A 17,366-nucleotide genomic window follows, 5' to 3' on the forward strand; every position below is an offset into this window, starting at 1 on the left:
TCCATTCAGAAAAAGGAAGAATAGGATACACAGAGCAGTCAATGACCCACAGAAATTATTAAATCCTTCTGGGTAGGCACTGCAACTACCCAAAATGTGAGGTAGTTTCTTGTCTGTTCATGATTCTTCTTTCCGTGGCTCTTGGCTACTGTCTCTCAGTTTCTTTCTTAACCATTACTGCCCTCCATGGCAATATCTGAAATAATTGTTGGGGAATATTATCTTCTTGGGGCTTGTACAGCTTTCATACCTCTCTTCCTTCCTATGGGTTATTTTTAAGGCCTTTTTAGCCTAACACATGAGTTCTTTGGCACTATAATTTCTTCAAAAATTTCTTAGTAAGCTTCTGATCTATTTGCTTCCAGTTAGTTCCATGTGCCAAGGTTTTTACTAGATGTAGTTATTCAACTCTCCTTACTCTTTGTTTCCTAGTCCAGTTTCTTCTTCAGTTTGATGGCAGGTACCTTGAGGCTATTTGAAACAATATGCTAGAGTGGAAAAGTATCTCTCTTAATCTGATGTTTACTGAAGGGCTGAGTTGTTTTGAGAAATCTCACTGGCTCTTTGTCACTCAGGACCATTTTTTATTTGGGGTCCAAAAGCTATCAACTTTTCAACCATGTAAGGCCCTTGATCTCTGAACTTTCTTCTGTCCATTCTCTGCTTGGAAATCAGCCCAAGCTCACCTGAGTGCATATCTTTCTTGCTTAAGTTGTGGCCAACTCACTGTCACTCTGACAGTTCCAACTACTTGCCCTAGAGCCACAGACTCAGTAGTATGTGTGGTCTGCTTTCCAAGCTCTCCCATGACAGCTTTACTGAAAACCTGCTGAGACACAGCAGAACTCTCCAGACATCCAGGCTGCTCTATCATAGCCTCACTTTCTGTTGGCCAGCCACTAAACTAATGCCACTTATTTTTTGATATTGTGATTATAGTAGCACATGTCAAAGTACCAATTTCTGTACTTAGCAAGGTGGAATAGCTACTGTAACCAAACACCAAAATCTCAATGCCTTAATGTACTAATAGTTAATTTCTACTGACGTAACATATTACTGTGAGTTTATAATGAGTGACACACCACTAGGTAATTCAGAGAACCAGGCTCCTTCCATCTTTAGTTATTTTGTTTTGAATGACCAAAACTTATATTTTTGAAAATCTTGTTTTAAAACTTTTAGTTGCGGCAATTAAAAGACCTGTTTGGAAGTTTGGTTTGGCTGGGCATGGTGGCTCAATCCTGAAATCCCAGCACTTTGGGAGACTGAGGTGGATGGATCACTTGAGCTCAGGAGTGCAAGACCAGCCTGGGCAACATGGCAAAACCTAGTCTCCACAAAGAATACAAAAATTAGCCAGTTGTGGTGGCGTGCGCCTGTGGTCCCAGCTACTAGGGAGGATGAGGTAGGAAGATCACTTGAGCCCAGAAGGTGGAGGTTGCAGTGAGCCAGGGTCATGCCACTGTACTCCAGCCTGGGTGACAGAGCCAGACCTTGTCTCAAAAAAAAAAAAGTAATTTGGTTTATTGTAATGCTTGGATTTAGTGCTTGTCATAGTTAAAGACTCCTTACAATCAGAGGTAGAACTAAATGGAAGAAATATCTATTTGTCTGCACTGAAAACATCATGATACTCTGTTTTCTATCTGACTCACCAATTTATACAAAGATGATTTTGAAATTTTACTTATAAATTTCAATTTCCGTCTTTATGTTAGTAGTTCTTACAAAGTAATCAAAGGATTGGCTATTTTGTTTTTGACAAATGTGCTTCAAACACACTGTAATATTTTTGGCATGTCAGAAAATTCTGTATTTAAATTTTTTAGCTATCAGAATATGAAAAGTGTTTTTAAAGATGGCAGATTTACTTACATTGCTTCAGCTATAAAAGAATGTTCTAGTAGAGACCATCCCCAAAATCCCTTTTCAAATGTATATTCTTTTTGAAAGTAATTACTATTTCACTTATTGTTAAAATATTACCTCTACCATTAAGGAATTGCTTATTTATATTTTTGCAGGTATCTATTAGGCAGTATAGCCACTGGCTACCACAGAAAATGTCACCAACCCAAAGCTGACAGTCAAGAGAGCCCTTTCTCAGGGCTAAGAAGAAGGAGTGAAAAATAAATCTAGAGGGGCCAATGAAAAATATCTGACCCACATAAAATCAGTCACACATGGGTGAACTGTAAGAGACTGAAAGTAAATAAATGAATGAATGAAGTTACCGTTGTCAAACCCTCCAGTTACGGAACTCCTCCATTTCTCTCAAAAAACTTCATATAATCATATGTGAGAAAAGACTGTTAGGGTCTCTAATGGGGCCTCTTTTCTAAACAAACTGAGAAATGAAGCAACATGTAGCATATGAAGGAAAATTCTCATGTTTAGTATTATGAAATCTAGATTAAAGAATGTAGCTTAATATAAGCGCCAGATGGGCCTGTTACAAAGACCCCAGATATAGCAAATTTACCCAATCCATTTAGGTATTGCTACAGAGAGGCAGGTGTTCCCCAGGGAGAGGACAGAATTCCAGTAGTCCAAGGAAAGGGCTGACAGTATTGGGTTGGAGGGGTGGAAAGACCAAGACTTTGCCTAGTAAAGTCCCTTCTAATAGAAACAAGGTTTCTGAAAACCATGTTCCCTTCTACTGAAGATTGGCCAATGAGCAGATCTAGTGAGGATACCAGGGTCAACTCATATACTAAATACCAATAAAGTGTAATGTATTTCTTTTTAGATAAAAATAAATATAAGTACAAGTTCTAATGTTTTCTTTCTTTAACCCTGAGAGATTTTTCTGCGGACCTCTTAGGGTATACCACTTTTGAAGCTGTTGGGCTGAAACGTGCACTATTGGACCACTATTGGCAAGTTTTGTTCTAGCCCAGTTCCTGGTAATAATCCTGGCCAAAGGTGGGAAGAATTTCATACTGAGGGCAAAATTTGCCTCAGACACTATTTTGACTCCCATCCAGGTGTACTAGAATCTTAGTCCCAGTACTACTTCCAACCAAGTTCCGGGCCCATCTTCCACTGAACATGTCCTCTAGCTCTTTGTGAATAGCTCAGCATCAACATGTCATCACTCCTTAATTCGAAACTGACTGCTATTGACAGTGTGTCAGCCTTATGGTTATATATGAAGCACAATATATTATGTCAATTCACTTAAGTCTTTATCTCTCATGAAGGTTGGAATGGCTCTTCTTTTTTATCCGACTGACCCTCAGCAAATCAAGCAAAAGGTCTTAAAAAGAAAAAGTAGAAATATCTTACAATTCAGTTTATACAATGAATAGAATTTTCTGTTCCTACTCCAATGGCTTCATAGTAAGAAAATAATTTGAAACAACAGAAAGACTAAAATGGGAGACTAATGACATTTATGCTGTCTTCTATCCCTTTTTTGTTGTTAGAATCTGTTTTTTAAATAAACTTTTAAATTTCAGATTAGTTTTGGATTTACAGGAAAAAAGTTACAAAAACTGTACAACTAAACTGTACAATTCACTCTCAGTTCCAAAACTATCTTTAAAGTTTTTTGTTTGGTTGTTGGGATTGGTTTGCTTTTCATTTTTTGAAATCACATGCATTTAATGTTACTTCAGGGCAATAATTCCAAGATTTGTGTAGGGAGATAACACTGCCATATTCCAGGGATTTAGGGTAATAAAAACACCCTGCTTAGTTAGAATAAGAATTCAGAGCCATGACCTCTGGTCTTCTTAAGTAAATACAGGAGAGTTTAAAGCTGCCCTCTGGGCAAATATTTTAGGGGCTGATGAGCATTTAGCTTCACTTAAGATATAGCTTGTCATAATATACCCAAGTGACTGACAATTTCTATTTACTGTTTAATAAAAATGAACCCAGAATCCACTGAAGTTCCTTGTCAACTCCAGGACAAAAAAGGAGGTACATCTTGAGAAGCAAGTAGAACAACATTTTAAAGTCTAAGAAGGTCACCAGTCTTTGGTTGAGTCTGTAGTAGCTTAGAAGCTTGTTGCCCAATAACCCAAAGAGGAGAATGAACAAACTCAAAATGAGGGAGTGTGACTGCCCCTTTAACACTTAAACCCTATGCCCTTGGAAGCAGAAGTCCTAAATCTCCACAAAGAAACTACATTGGTGCTAAACAAATACTTGTTAACTAATTGACTCTGAAGAAATTTGGTAATTTTTACTCTGTATAAAGAGTGAGAAGCGGCCACTGAGTTTCCAAGAAAACAGAGAAGGCTTAGGAAGAAGAAATTTATGCTCTAGCACTGAATTTACTAGTCAGGGTTCTCCAGAGAAACAGAATGAATAGGAGGTCAATATATTGATTCATTATGGGAATTCACTCACATGATTATGGAGGCCAAGAAGTCCCTCCATCTACTGTTTACAAGCTGGAGAACCAGGAAAGCTGGTGGTGTAGTCAGCCCACTGTATCTGTGGGTTCCATGGATGCAATCCACCATGGAAAGAAAATATTCGGAAAAGAAAAGTATTTAAAATAACATAAATTTAAAAAATACAGTATAACAACTATTTACATAACATTTACATTTTATTAGGTATTATAAGTAATCTATAAGTGATTTAAAATATTCAGAAGGATGTGCACAGGTTATATGCAAATGCTACTCCATTTTATGTAAAAGACTTGAGCATCTGTGGATTTTGGTACTTTCCATGAGTCCTGGAACCAATCCTCTGCAGATACCAAGGGATGACTATAATTTAGTCTGAGTCTGAAGGGCTGAGAACTGGGGGTAGGAGGAAAGGCTGGTGTAAGTCCTAGAGTCCAAAGGCCTAGGGACCAGAAGTTCCAATATCCCAGGGCAGAAGAAGATGGATGTCCCAGCTCAAAAAGAGAGAGAGAGAATTTGCCCTTCCTCTGTCTTATTGTTCTATTTAGGCCCTCAACAGGCTGGTGAGGGTGATCTTCTTTACTTGATCTACTTACAAAAATGCTAATCTCTTCTGGAAATACCCTCACAGACACACACAAAAATAAAGTTTTACCAGCTATCTGGGCATCCTTTAGCCCAGTCAAGTTAACCCATAAAATTAATCAACACAAGCACCCTATTTTTAAACTTGTGATTCTGCAGGGAAAATACATACACAAGCCAAGAAGGAAACAAAAATCTCCCACCTTAGAACCAAGTTTTTTTTTTGAAGTTTACTTTATTCAACATTCTGTGCTATGACCGTCTCATATTCTTAGCACTGTATGGAAAACACAAAGACATAAGACACAGACTCTGTTCCCAGGGATCATACATTCTTAACAATAAGAGCCCATATATGCATACGACAACTTGAATATAAAACCTACATGATAAAGTTCCAAGTGAGTTATACAGACAAGTGCTGTGAGAATTCAGAAGAGAGAGGAACCACTGTGTGCAGAAAGTCTTCTGGAGGTGAAAGCTGAGTGATTCCTTAGAAATTCAGAAGGCTTTGAGTAAATACAGAAGTAAGAGTAAACTGTTTCTACACCTACATTTTTCTACCGGAAAGAGGGTGAACAAAGAATACAAGGTGAAAATAATCACTGATTTGTCCGTGGGGTTGCAAGTCAACCAGTTTAACTTGAATGTACAATTCATACTGAGGAGTAGTCAGGGAGAAATTAAAAATTCAAAACAGATTACAGAAAGCCTGGAAGGGTCAGCCAAAGCTTTCCCTCTGTGGAACAAAGGACAGGACCCGGGGTTGATTTTCAGCAGCCGCATTCACTAGATGTGGAACACTAGGCAAACTTTTAAACCTCTCCCAAAGCTGTGGTTTCCTCATACTTGTGTGTCAGACTTGTGCATTATCAATAATATGCATCGTGTGGCACTCACTGAGTGATTGCTCAACAAACCTAGTATCATTTTAGGTAATGGAAAATCACTGTAGACTTTGGATAAGCAAAGCCTTAAATTAAGCAGTACTCCCCATGAAACAGGTTTTGGATATAAGATGGGATCAAGAAATTGAGATGGGAAAAAGAAAAGCAGAAGTGATTTCAAGGTAGGGGGCTGCACTGTGGAAACCTAGTTTCTTTGAGATTGAAGCATTGAGGAGTAGTTTCCAGACTTGGGAAGTTGTAGCAAGAAGTGTCAACTGAATATTTAAGTTTTATGTGGAAAGGATGAAATGATGGAAGCTCTGTATGGAGAGGGAGAGCAGGTACAGTGGAAGAGAGACAGGCAGTAGGCAAGTTTATGGTCAAAGAGGAAAGGGATTAAGGCTTAAATCTTAGTGAATCTGAACCTTGTGAGGATACCATTTGCAAGGAGTTGGTCATATTGCTGGAGAGACATTATGGAGAAGACACATAGCCTGGTGGATTTAAGGAAAGCCAAGAATTTTAAATTGTTTGTATCATGTGAAGATTCAACCAATAATTTGACATTGTTGAGGATAGCAGCCAAATTTTAAATACCAGGAGAAAAACATGAGGCAGATTATGAAATTCTGAAAATAACAAGGAAGGGCCAATCTTTCCTGGGAAGTGGAGACAGAGAGAAAGGTAGAAATGCAAAAAGGCTAAAAAGTGGTATATCGTGATATCTAAACATTAAAGGAAAAAAATGGAATAGTAAGTGTGAGTGAAAAATCTGGAGATCCAAGAATCAGTTATTTTCTCTTTTCCCCATCAACTAGGCATGAGAAAGGCAAGCAAAAGTATAGTTTCTATCAGACTAGATATGTACTGTGGTATTTTCTGAGGAAATCCAGTCTCACTTAAGGAGAATGAGTAATGAAATAAGGTCAGAAAATGATGACTCCAATCTACTTAACATTTATTTTGTGACAATTATAAATAAGGAACTATGCCGGGAGTTTAAGTAAGTGAAATAGAAGTTTTACAAGACATAGTAGAAAAACTGGACTCACTGTGGGAAACAGAAACATAGAAGGGTAGACTCAAATTTGGGAGTTGGGAAGCAGTAGCAGGGGAGTTTCAGACCTCAGCTAGAGTGAATAACAGGAATTTAGGAGAAGTTGGTTGAGAGGCCTCTACAGAACATCAAAGACATTTCCAGGCAAGGGATATCAAGCCTCTCCATAAACATGGACCCAAAAATCCATTTCAATGTTTGGAATAGACTGTCTTGCTATGAATTAAGCACCCACCTTCATCCATGAAACTGATCATGTTTCAGTTTTGAAAACTTGACTTTCAGATGTTAGTTGGGGAAAGGGCGAGAGGAAGGGGAGATTCTTCATAGAATGTAGGAGCCAAAACAACTTTGCCTCTAGAAACAGCTTTCTCTATTTGAAACGGAATACTTATCTGTGGGATTTGAATAACCAACATTTCATTGTTTCTTCACTTCAATAAATTCAATATAATGATGTCCTTAATTTACTAAAAGATCTTGAAATGCCTCTTGAAATCACCAAGAAAAGTGTGAATTGTATATTTATTTCCTGTTCAACAGTCAACTCAAATGCCACCTCTTCCAAGAAGGCCTTCATATGGTGACGGGCACCTGTAGTCTCAGCTACTGGGGAGGCTGAGGCAGAAGGATCACTTGAACTCAGGAGGCAGAGGTTGCAGTGAGCCGAGATCATGCCACTGCACTCCAGCCAAGGCGACAGAGAAAGACTCAGCCCCAAAAAAAGAAAGAAAGAAAGAAAGAAATTTGTCTTGCTTTTAATTCAAGTCTTGACACTTATATTTGATCTTGATATACTATATCTTACTATATTTACCTTATATATGATATATATGCATCTTACTATATTTGATCTGGGAAGAATTATTCATTTCTCTTGTTCTCAGTTTTTTTTATCTATAAAATGGTGATAAAAATAATATCAATCTTATAAGATTGTTATAAGGTTTAAATGAGTTAATAAAACCAAAACACATCAATGTCAGATATACTAAATACTTAACAAGTGCTGGCAATTTTTCTTGTTCTTCTGTGATATTGTTGTGATATTATTATTATTATCATCCAAGTTGAGAAATACTTGTAGGGTTTTTCATGTTAAAAAAGTAGTTTCTTAAAAAATTAATTTCTTAAAAAATTAATTTGATTTTATTTTAACTCACTGTTTAATAATGTTAATTTAGAATTATATAATTACTTTTTATTGAAATTTTCATTGAGATAATTGTACATGTACTCACATGACTCTGTGAGAAATAATACATAAATATTCCTTGCATGCTTTGTTTGGTTTCTTCCAATGGTAACATTTTGTAAAACCATAATATAATATTACAACCATATTGATGCAATCCAGCAATCTTATTCAGACTTCCCATTTTTATTTGTACTCATTTGTGCGTTCATGCGTATGCATGAGTGTATTGTGTACATACGTGTGTGAAGTTCTTTACAATTTCGTTTCCTGCCTTTATGCCTGTATCTACCGGACTGTCAAGATACTGAACAGTTCCAACACAACGCCCACCTCTCATCCTTTCTGTACTTACTTTTTGAACTAAAAATTAGTTGTGTTTTTTAAAAAAATAAAAAACAAACTAAAAACTCCTTATGAATCAAGCACTCCTATTGCTTGCTATTTCCACTGCTAGCTTACAAAGGTCCAGGTTCATTTGCTAATGGTCATACACTTCTGATGTAAATTTCCCTGAGCAACACTCATTAACATGCACAACCAACTGTGTATCTTTGTGCATGTATATATATTACCGTAGCATCTCTATACTTATTTATCTTTCTGTCTAGAATGCAACTGAGAATACAAACTCTCATTAATTTACTTACTCCATGCTCCATTGTCTTTTATTTGAATTATAAGAATCTATTCATTATTATTAAATCAAACTCGTGACTTTGCTGTCTGGTTCAGTCACTCCAAGATTTAATTTCGCCATTTATATATAGCATTTTACCTATGTTCATCAGATGTATATGACATTAAAGTCCATTTATGGAAAATATTAAAATATAAACACATGGTGTTTTATTTGTATTTTAAATATAAAATGCTAAAATAAATATAAATATTTAAAATAAAATTATTTCTAGATTGTTAATGTCTTCTAAGAGTAAAATTAGTCAGAAATGCCTATCAGTCAACAAGTATATTGATAAAGGTATAAGAAATTACAGAAAACTGGAAATTTATGATAACAAAGAATAAATGCGGCAAGATGAACTCAGAAGGTGTGCTGTGCATGCTTTAAATAATCTCAGTGCAAAGGGACTAGGCATTCAGGAACTACTTTGGAGATACTTGACCTAGCTGTGTTCCCTTCCCAGTCATCTGCTCTGTCAGTTGATCATATCTCTTGAGGTTTTCTCACCGGGAAATGGAAATAAGCCCATTATTTGGAAGAGATTAAGTATTGATCAGAATTTTATATTTATTCCATATTAAAATCTATACGTAAGTGCTTCATTATTGAGTTCAATTTCTGTAGGATTGTTCAGTTCAAATAGCAACACAATAGAATTTGCTTCTATTGTAAATTGTAAAAAATTAGTACTACATCATATAAAATGACAGAGATGAGTCTTCGTATGAGATTTAGCTCTAACCACAAAATAAATGTTAAGTGAATGGCCAACATGATAAAATATGGAAGCAAAATAACTGAAAAGAAAATGATCATGGGTGCTGGAGTCAGAAGGCAAGAGCTCCTGGTTCTGATGAGCAAAACATTCAAACTCTCTGGGTGTTGGCTTCCACATGTGCAAAATGACGATAATAATAGAATCTACTTTCTAGTTGTTGTGTGGGTTAAATTATTTGATATGCCTATTTCACTTAAAAGGTTCCCAAGTATATAATAATTATTTCAATAAATGTCAGCTATTATTAAATAAGACATTTTTTATCGTAATCTCAACTTTTGTTCTGAGTACTCACCCTGATATATAAAATTATATTGAAAAAAATCTTTCATAATTGTTAAAACAGCAATATAAGAGATCTTGCTGTAATACTCAGAGATAACCATGGACAATTAGCTGGTTTTGTCATTAGAATTACTTCTTTATCATGAGAATTAACAGTGAGCAACATGGCTGGCTATGTACAATAGAATGAAACTCATAAAAGTTTGCTAACTAAAGTGGGTTTTTAAAATATATGCTGAGAAGAGCAATCTACAGAGATTTCAGAGTTTTGCTAAATTTTACAAGTAAATGTTGAGTATAGAGGGAAAATTGAGGTAGAATGGGTATATAAGCTGTTAGCTTTGTATGGTATTTCGTTTCTCTTTTATCTCCTCTGTCATCATTCCTCTACTAGACATTTCCCAGCACCTTGCTATCTGTTATTGTTATTGCTTATTTATCATATACCATATTTAATACCAAGCATGACATTGTATTGATCAACCCATTATGTCTTTCCAGCTTGTCCGTCTACTCGATTCTGATGGCTTTACACATTAGCTCTTTTGAATGATGTTGTAATTGGATTCAGAGTCTCCCGGTGCATACTACTTCTTGAGAATATGTTAGGCACTTCAGTAAGCTGCTTTAGGTTTTTCTGGGCAGACAACAATAGATTTTGCTTTTATGCACTAATTACTCCTTCTTCCTGCCTTTTGCAAGATTTTCTTCCTCTGCCTATCTCTTACCTGTTTTCTTTATGATTCTGTCTTACGTTCTTTTCAATTCCTAATCTTCCTCGTCTGCTTAGATGAACTCTTCTTCAATATCTCCAACTATAAGTTATCTACTGAATAACTAAAAAACATAAGGCACAAGACTTTAGATCTCTATATTGAGTGTATCTAGCTGGCCTTAGGATATTTCTAAGTGGATGTCTTACTGACATCCAAACTCAGCATGTCTACACTGAACTAATCATCTCTCCAAACCTGCTAGTACTTAGAGCAGAGAATGGCACCTGTGAATTACCATTAACTCCAGTCTGCTTGTTCCCCACAGTTAGTCAGTCACCAATCCTTGATGAATCTATTTTATAAATAACTTTTTAGTGTTCCGTCTTTCTAATCTCTACTGCCACAATCCAATTCCAGTCCACCAGCATCTCTTTCTTAGGCTATTGCAAATCTGAATTATTGGTTTTCCTTCATCCAAAATATTCTCCTGGATGCTGTCAAAGCAATCTTTCTTAAGTGTGAATATAATTGCACCATTATTTCATTTGAAACCCTTCAATGACTGCTTGCTCTGAGAATAGAATTGAAACTCTTTGTTGTGACTCCTACTGCCTTTCATGACCTAGCACCATCCTAGGAGTCAACTTATTTACTGGCAAAAGCATAAGTTTTGATATTATATGCCTGCATTTAAATCTGAACTTTTCATTCATCCATCCATCCATCCATCTATTCATTTTTGAGTAACCACTTTGTGCCTGGCATAGTTCTTGCCTCTGTGGATACAGCAGTGAACACTAACAAAGCCTCCCTTCTGGAACTTTTATTTTAGAGGCACAAAATAGTTAACAAAAGAAGAAGTATAAAAGAAGAAGTATAGTACTTCGGATGATAATAAAATGCTCTGGAGTGATGATTGTGATGAAATTAATGTGCATATTTAGTAGTATGCACATCAATTGGAAAAAATGCACATCAATATGGAAAAAAAGGGGTAAGTCTTCAAGGTGGAGGTGTATTAAATAGCCTTTTATTTTCTGCAGTAGTATCATCTCAAAGCTAAATATTTCTGGGGCACTTTATGTTTGAAAAATGTATTAATTTTTATTATCTAAAAGAATGTCTAGTTGCTTTGTGGAAGAGACTATGAGGAAGCTGGGGTGGAAGCAGGGAAACAGTTAAGAGAATGATTTCCAATTCTTCAGGGCAGATATAAAACTAAAGTTGTAGTAGTGGACATGGTGAGGAGTTGTCTGACTGTGAGCACATTTCGAATGTAGAGCCACAGATCATCCTAATGGATTTGAAGGTAGGAAAAAAAGAAAGATGACTTCAAGGTTTTGACCTGGGAAACTGCACCTGCTGGCATTATTCATTGAGATGGGAAAGAATGAGGGAAGATCCTATTAATATTTGGATTTCAAAGGAGAGAATCAAGAACCTATTCTATTTCAGATGGCTAGTATGTGTCTAAGTGAAAATATCAGACAGGAAGCTGGATATGAAAGTATAGAGTTCAGCTGAATAGTTTGGTGCTGTCCGTCATTTGCGTATGGTTTTAAAGCCATGGGCTCAGTGAGGATACTCAGGAACAAGTGTTGATCAGGGTATGCTAATAAATGTTTAAGGAATTGCTCTCTTCTAAAAATATGTATACATACACACAAACATACACACACATACATACATACATATGTAAATATATCAGCAGATTCGTCTATCCCTTTAGACAGGGGTCACTCACTGTAATTTGCCAGGGTCCCCTCTACCCACTCAGCTATGCATCTGCACTCACACGGGCCCTTGTCACTCATCTATATTACTGGTCTGTTCCTTTGACATTGGAGTTTGTTAATCAGCAGGAGTCATTCTTTCTAGGTTCTTTTCATTTTATTTATTTACTCCATGCTCTATTACAAGCTATTTGTCTCAAATGTCACATAGCAGATGAAATCATGTATCATTAGTCCCAGCTTCCTTAGATCCAGGCCAATGTCAGTCATGGCAGAGAAAGGACAAGCTGGAAAATAGTCCACTTTCTAAAGATATTTCTCAATGCAAATAAAGATTATTCTTCATCTGCTTGAAATTTTAAAATTTCTTCTTGTTGAACTGTGAAGCTGGCACACTGCATGTAGCTGCTGGGTTGTGGGTGCTCAGGAATTGTGTTTTCAAGGGAAAATTACCAGGTTGCCTTGAATAATCATATACGTGTTTTTGGCATCTTCTTAGAGAAGGCAATATCAGTATGCAATGAATATCAGTATATTAGCTTTGATCGGTCTTCAAAGTTCAGAGCAACAGGTCAAAACATTTTCAAAATCCTTTTCAAAATATGGTAAAGAAGACTCATTTATCTTAATTTTTTAAAGTGATAATTTCATATATAATAAAAAGAACAACAAAATTTATTATAGAAATGATTGAATGTAGAAAGATTATACACTGAATAGCCCACGAACCAGATTTGTCAGGAAGGGATTGTAAGGGTCACAGGGTTACAACTGGATGCTAAACACTGAATTAATTGCCCCCTCACTGAGGGCATAAGGTTAGCTTTCAACCATATGCCATAATTTTTTTAATGACTTTTTTTCTTTTCTGGAAGATGTATGGAGTATAACTAAAAGGCAATAAAAATTTTCACATTAAAACCAGAATCATTACTTTGTAGTGAAATAGCAGTCATAATTTCCTCTTTTAAAATTTTTATCCCTTTCTCTGTTCTCTTTGTTCTCTCTGCTCTACCCCTTTCCTTTGCATGAATTTACATGTCTTGTGATATTTTTCTTTTTCCCTCAGAGCATAGATACAATTTCCTGTGGGGCACTCAGTATCTCCAAGACCTAGGATGTGACTTGAGAGGTATGGTATTATTCTGAGGTAAGTTATAACATAAAATTGCATTAGCTCCCTCATTTGTGAAAAGTATACCAAATTCCCAGATATGTGGTAAGTAGTTACTGGTAAAAACACAATCCTAATGGTTTTCATAATTGATGTTTGCAAAACCAGAAATAATTCTGATCATATTGCATCCCCCTTATAGGACTCTGGCTGTGAGAAAGGATTTTGTATTTTATGAGTTTTAGTAGATGTTATATTTAGACTTTTTCTGTAGCAGAAAAAATACTTCAGAAATTTTTTCTTATACTAGTTTGTGGAACATTAATGAAATACAAACACGCACAGTTTTACTTTTATTGGTAAGATTTCAAGAAAGATGTGACAGACGATTCTCATGGAATATAAAGATTCTTCAGCTAATCTTTAAATTACTTTCATTTTTAATTTTTGTGGATACATAGTAGGTATATTATATTTACGGGGTACGTGAGATATTTTGGTACAGGCGTGCAATGTGTAATAATCCCAGCATGGGAACTTTAAATTACTTTTAAAAGGAGACATCACTGCTCCATTTTGTTTACCTTTCCCAATAAAATGTAAGACTCAATGAGTACTCTCTCAGTTATTTGAAAAAATTTTTTGTCTTACTTTGGCATAATTTTTGAAATGAGCTTTCTGCAATGTTCATTGGCCTAGACATTAATTATAAACTGCTTGACCTTAATCGATTTCTCATCCATCTATTAGTCCAAATCCATACTTTGGGTTTAAATAACTTAAGCAACATGATCTGACTCATGAAAACCTTCCATTGACTTTACTCTAGTCTGTGAAATTTTGTCAGACATCCAGAATCTAATTCATTGCCCATCCCAGAATACAAACTACAAACGAGAAACTGATGAACTTTGTACCACGTAGCAGGGTAATGTTCTTTTAATGTTTTTCCTAGTTTCAATAAGATTTCTTTATAAATAAATAGCATTTATAATGACATTTAGATTCCTGGTAGATAGCTATTCACTTATACTAGAGACATATGCTAAATGATTTTCTTACATAAAATATTAACATTACTGCTTATTATTATCATTATTTTTAGTTTCCTTTAAATTTACTTTTTAGGCACCCCAGTTAAGTGCAGCCTATATACAGAAACAATAAATTTTTGCTGGTTGTTTATTCTTAAAATATTTAGGCCTAGTTTTAATGGCTATAGTGGATAGTTGAAAAATTTTCCTTATGTTGTTGGAATGTAGGATGAATCAAAAGGAAGTTAACAATTCCCGAATGATGGCAGCATAAGGGCACATATTCTACCCCCGAACAAAAATGTACTTCTTTGATCGGAAGTAAAACAACGACAGGTACAGTGCAGCGGGATGCAGGGTGCACAGGGGAGTAATACTGACGTCGGGAATGGTACCAAACACAGACCACAAATCTTAAAGAAGTTCTTCCAAATATGGCAGCAATTAGAACCTAGATACCATTTTTTTTTTTCCAGGGTAGCACAGACTTATAGGAAAGTGAGGAAATTCTGGGAAATCCTAATATTAGAGAGACAAAGGTTGGCGCTGCAGGCAGGCTCTGAGGAATGACCGGGCCTTGGGCCTCTTTCCCACCGGAGTTCAACAACATTCCTAGGCCATGCTGGCATCTCTGGAATGTAAAGTGAGCACTCTGCCCCTCCTCACTTTGCTTCTCCGGTCTGACATTTTCGTAGTTACCAATTTCCCTCAGATGAAGGAGGGGAGAACCCTAATCTGAAGAGAGGAGGTCTGAAGTGGACAGGAACAGTACCAAGGGGACCACAGGAGGCAAAACATTAAAAGTTGAAGAAACAGCATAAATAACAGAAGACTGAAACTAAGGTGAGCGGGGAAAGCTTGCACTCTGCAAGCAGTTAGCCCAGGTTCCAGTCCTAGTGCACTGTTTACTTACTTGGTATGTGCTACCGAGCAAGTTTCTTAACCTGTTTGTGCCTCAGTTTTCTCATCTATAAAATGGGGATAATAACATACATGTAACAATTAAAAGATAATGTGTTATTTATATAACAAGGGATTACGACAATACCTGGCACATACCAAGAGTTCTGTAAATGCTGATAGCTTTTATAAAATTAAGTCATTTAATACATTTACTTTGTTATTAAATTAAATATTGCTATTACTAAATCTAAATAAAAATGAGATTAAACAACTTATTTAATAGACAAAACCTCCAATGACGTCAAAAGTCGTCCATATGATATGTAAAAGAGAGCTGAAATAATGCAACTCAAAAGGTAATAGCAAAGGACGTTATGCTAGAAACGCTAATCACTATTGCCTAGTCACATTCTCTCCTTGTAATAGTATCCCAACGACAGGAATAAAGGCCGCGTTCTTTTTCCTCTGACTCTACCCCACCTCTGGCTACAGCTGACTGGATCAAAGACAGACACCTGACCAAGGACAGTCACGCTGTGCTTTCTGTCCCGGCCGAAAAAGGCTCTGGTGAGGATCAAAATTTTTTTTTAATTTGCGTAATTAAATACGTGAGCTGAACGAAAGTGTGAATCAGTAACTCCTTGTAGCCTTAAATGAAGTACAGTGGGAAAAGGAACACAGGAACTCAAGCTTGCCCTGGGCTGCCTGGTGGGAAACAGATCCGGATCTGCAAAGGTGTTAGATATCTCTGCAGAGGAAGCCCTCTCTGCCCCTGGTTTCGTTCGGCCCTCAGGGCCCTCAATGACAGCAGTAGAGTCTTCTACTAAGCTATGTTTCTAAGGATAAGGTTGAGATCCTGACAGTGCATAAGGTTATCCTGCAGGATGGGGAGCTGAGAATTCTTGGCACCCGAGCCTCTCTGAGGCAGTTACCGGTGCAAGCTCCCTCAAGCATGTGAGGAGACATCCCTTTTTAAGTCCATCCTGTGACCAAAGCTTGGAATGCAGCACTGGCTTTTGGAAATAAGCAAAGGCAGATTAAGGAAGAAAGGGCCTTTACTGTGAGTTCTGACTGATATTTCCCTTCAGGGCCTTGAGGCTTAAGCCTTTCTTTCTAGAAGAATGGGGAGGGGAGGAGCTAGTCCCATTTGTTGCTAAGCGACTAAAGCTTTCTCGGGTCACGTTTGCAGCTATTGAGAATCAGTGACAAGGTGGATGTAGCGATGCAGGGAGAAGCCTCTCATTTCAAGATTTCTGGTTCTGTATTTTAAACCATGGAGTTCGCAAGAACAAAATTGATTGGAAGCCTATCAAAGTTCGAGAATGGTGTTTTTAGAAATAAGCCAAGCCTTAGAAGGAGGGATAAGTTTCAGGCTTAAACCAACACAGCAGGGCATCTTATCTTCCTCTGCAAAGTCCAGGTCAGATACAAAGGATGCTAAGAATAAATTTAACAAAAAATATATACAACCTGTATGAAGAAAAAAACACAAACCAACCAACCAAATGAAGGGCCTAAAATAATAGAATGAATGGAGAGTCACGACATGTCCTTTTTGGAAAGACAGATACTGTAAAGATGTAAATTTTCTGCAAACTATTTGTAAGTGTAACACAGAGATCCATTTTGTATTTGACATGACAACATAACTCTCATTTATTTGGAAGACTAAATGTAGGAATATCCAGAAACATTCTGAGAAAAAAAGAGTAACAAGTAGGAATTTGCCTGTGGTGTATTAAACCTTTCTCTTTTTTTTTTTGAGACAGAGTCTCTCTCTGTCGCCCAGGCTGGAGCGCAGTGGCGTGATCTTGGCTCACTGCAAGCTCCGCCTCCCGGGTTCACGCCATTCTCCTGCCTCAGCCTCCCGAGTAGCTGGGACTATAGGCGCCCGCCACCACGCCCGGCTAATTTTTTGTATTTTTAATAGAGACGGGGTTTCACCGTGTTAGCCAAGATGTTCTCCATCTCCTGACCTCGTGATCCGCCCGCCTCGGCCTCCCAAAGTGCTGGGATTACAGGCG

Source organism: Symphalangus syndactylus, chromosome 8, assembly GCF_028878055.3.
Source record: "Symphalangus syndactylus isolate Jambi chromosome 8, NHGRI_mSymSyn1-v2.1_pri, whole genome shotgun sequence".
Classification (NCBI taxonomy): Eukaryota; Metazoa; Chordata; class Mammalia; order Primates; family Hylobatidae; genus Symphalangus; species Symphalangus syndactylus.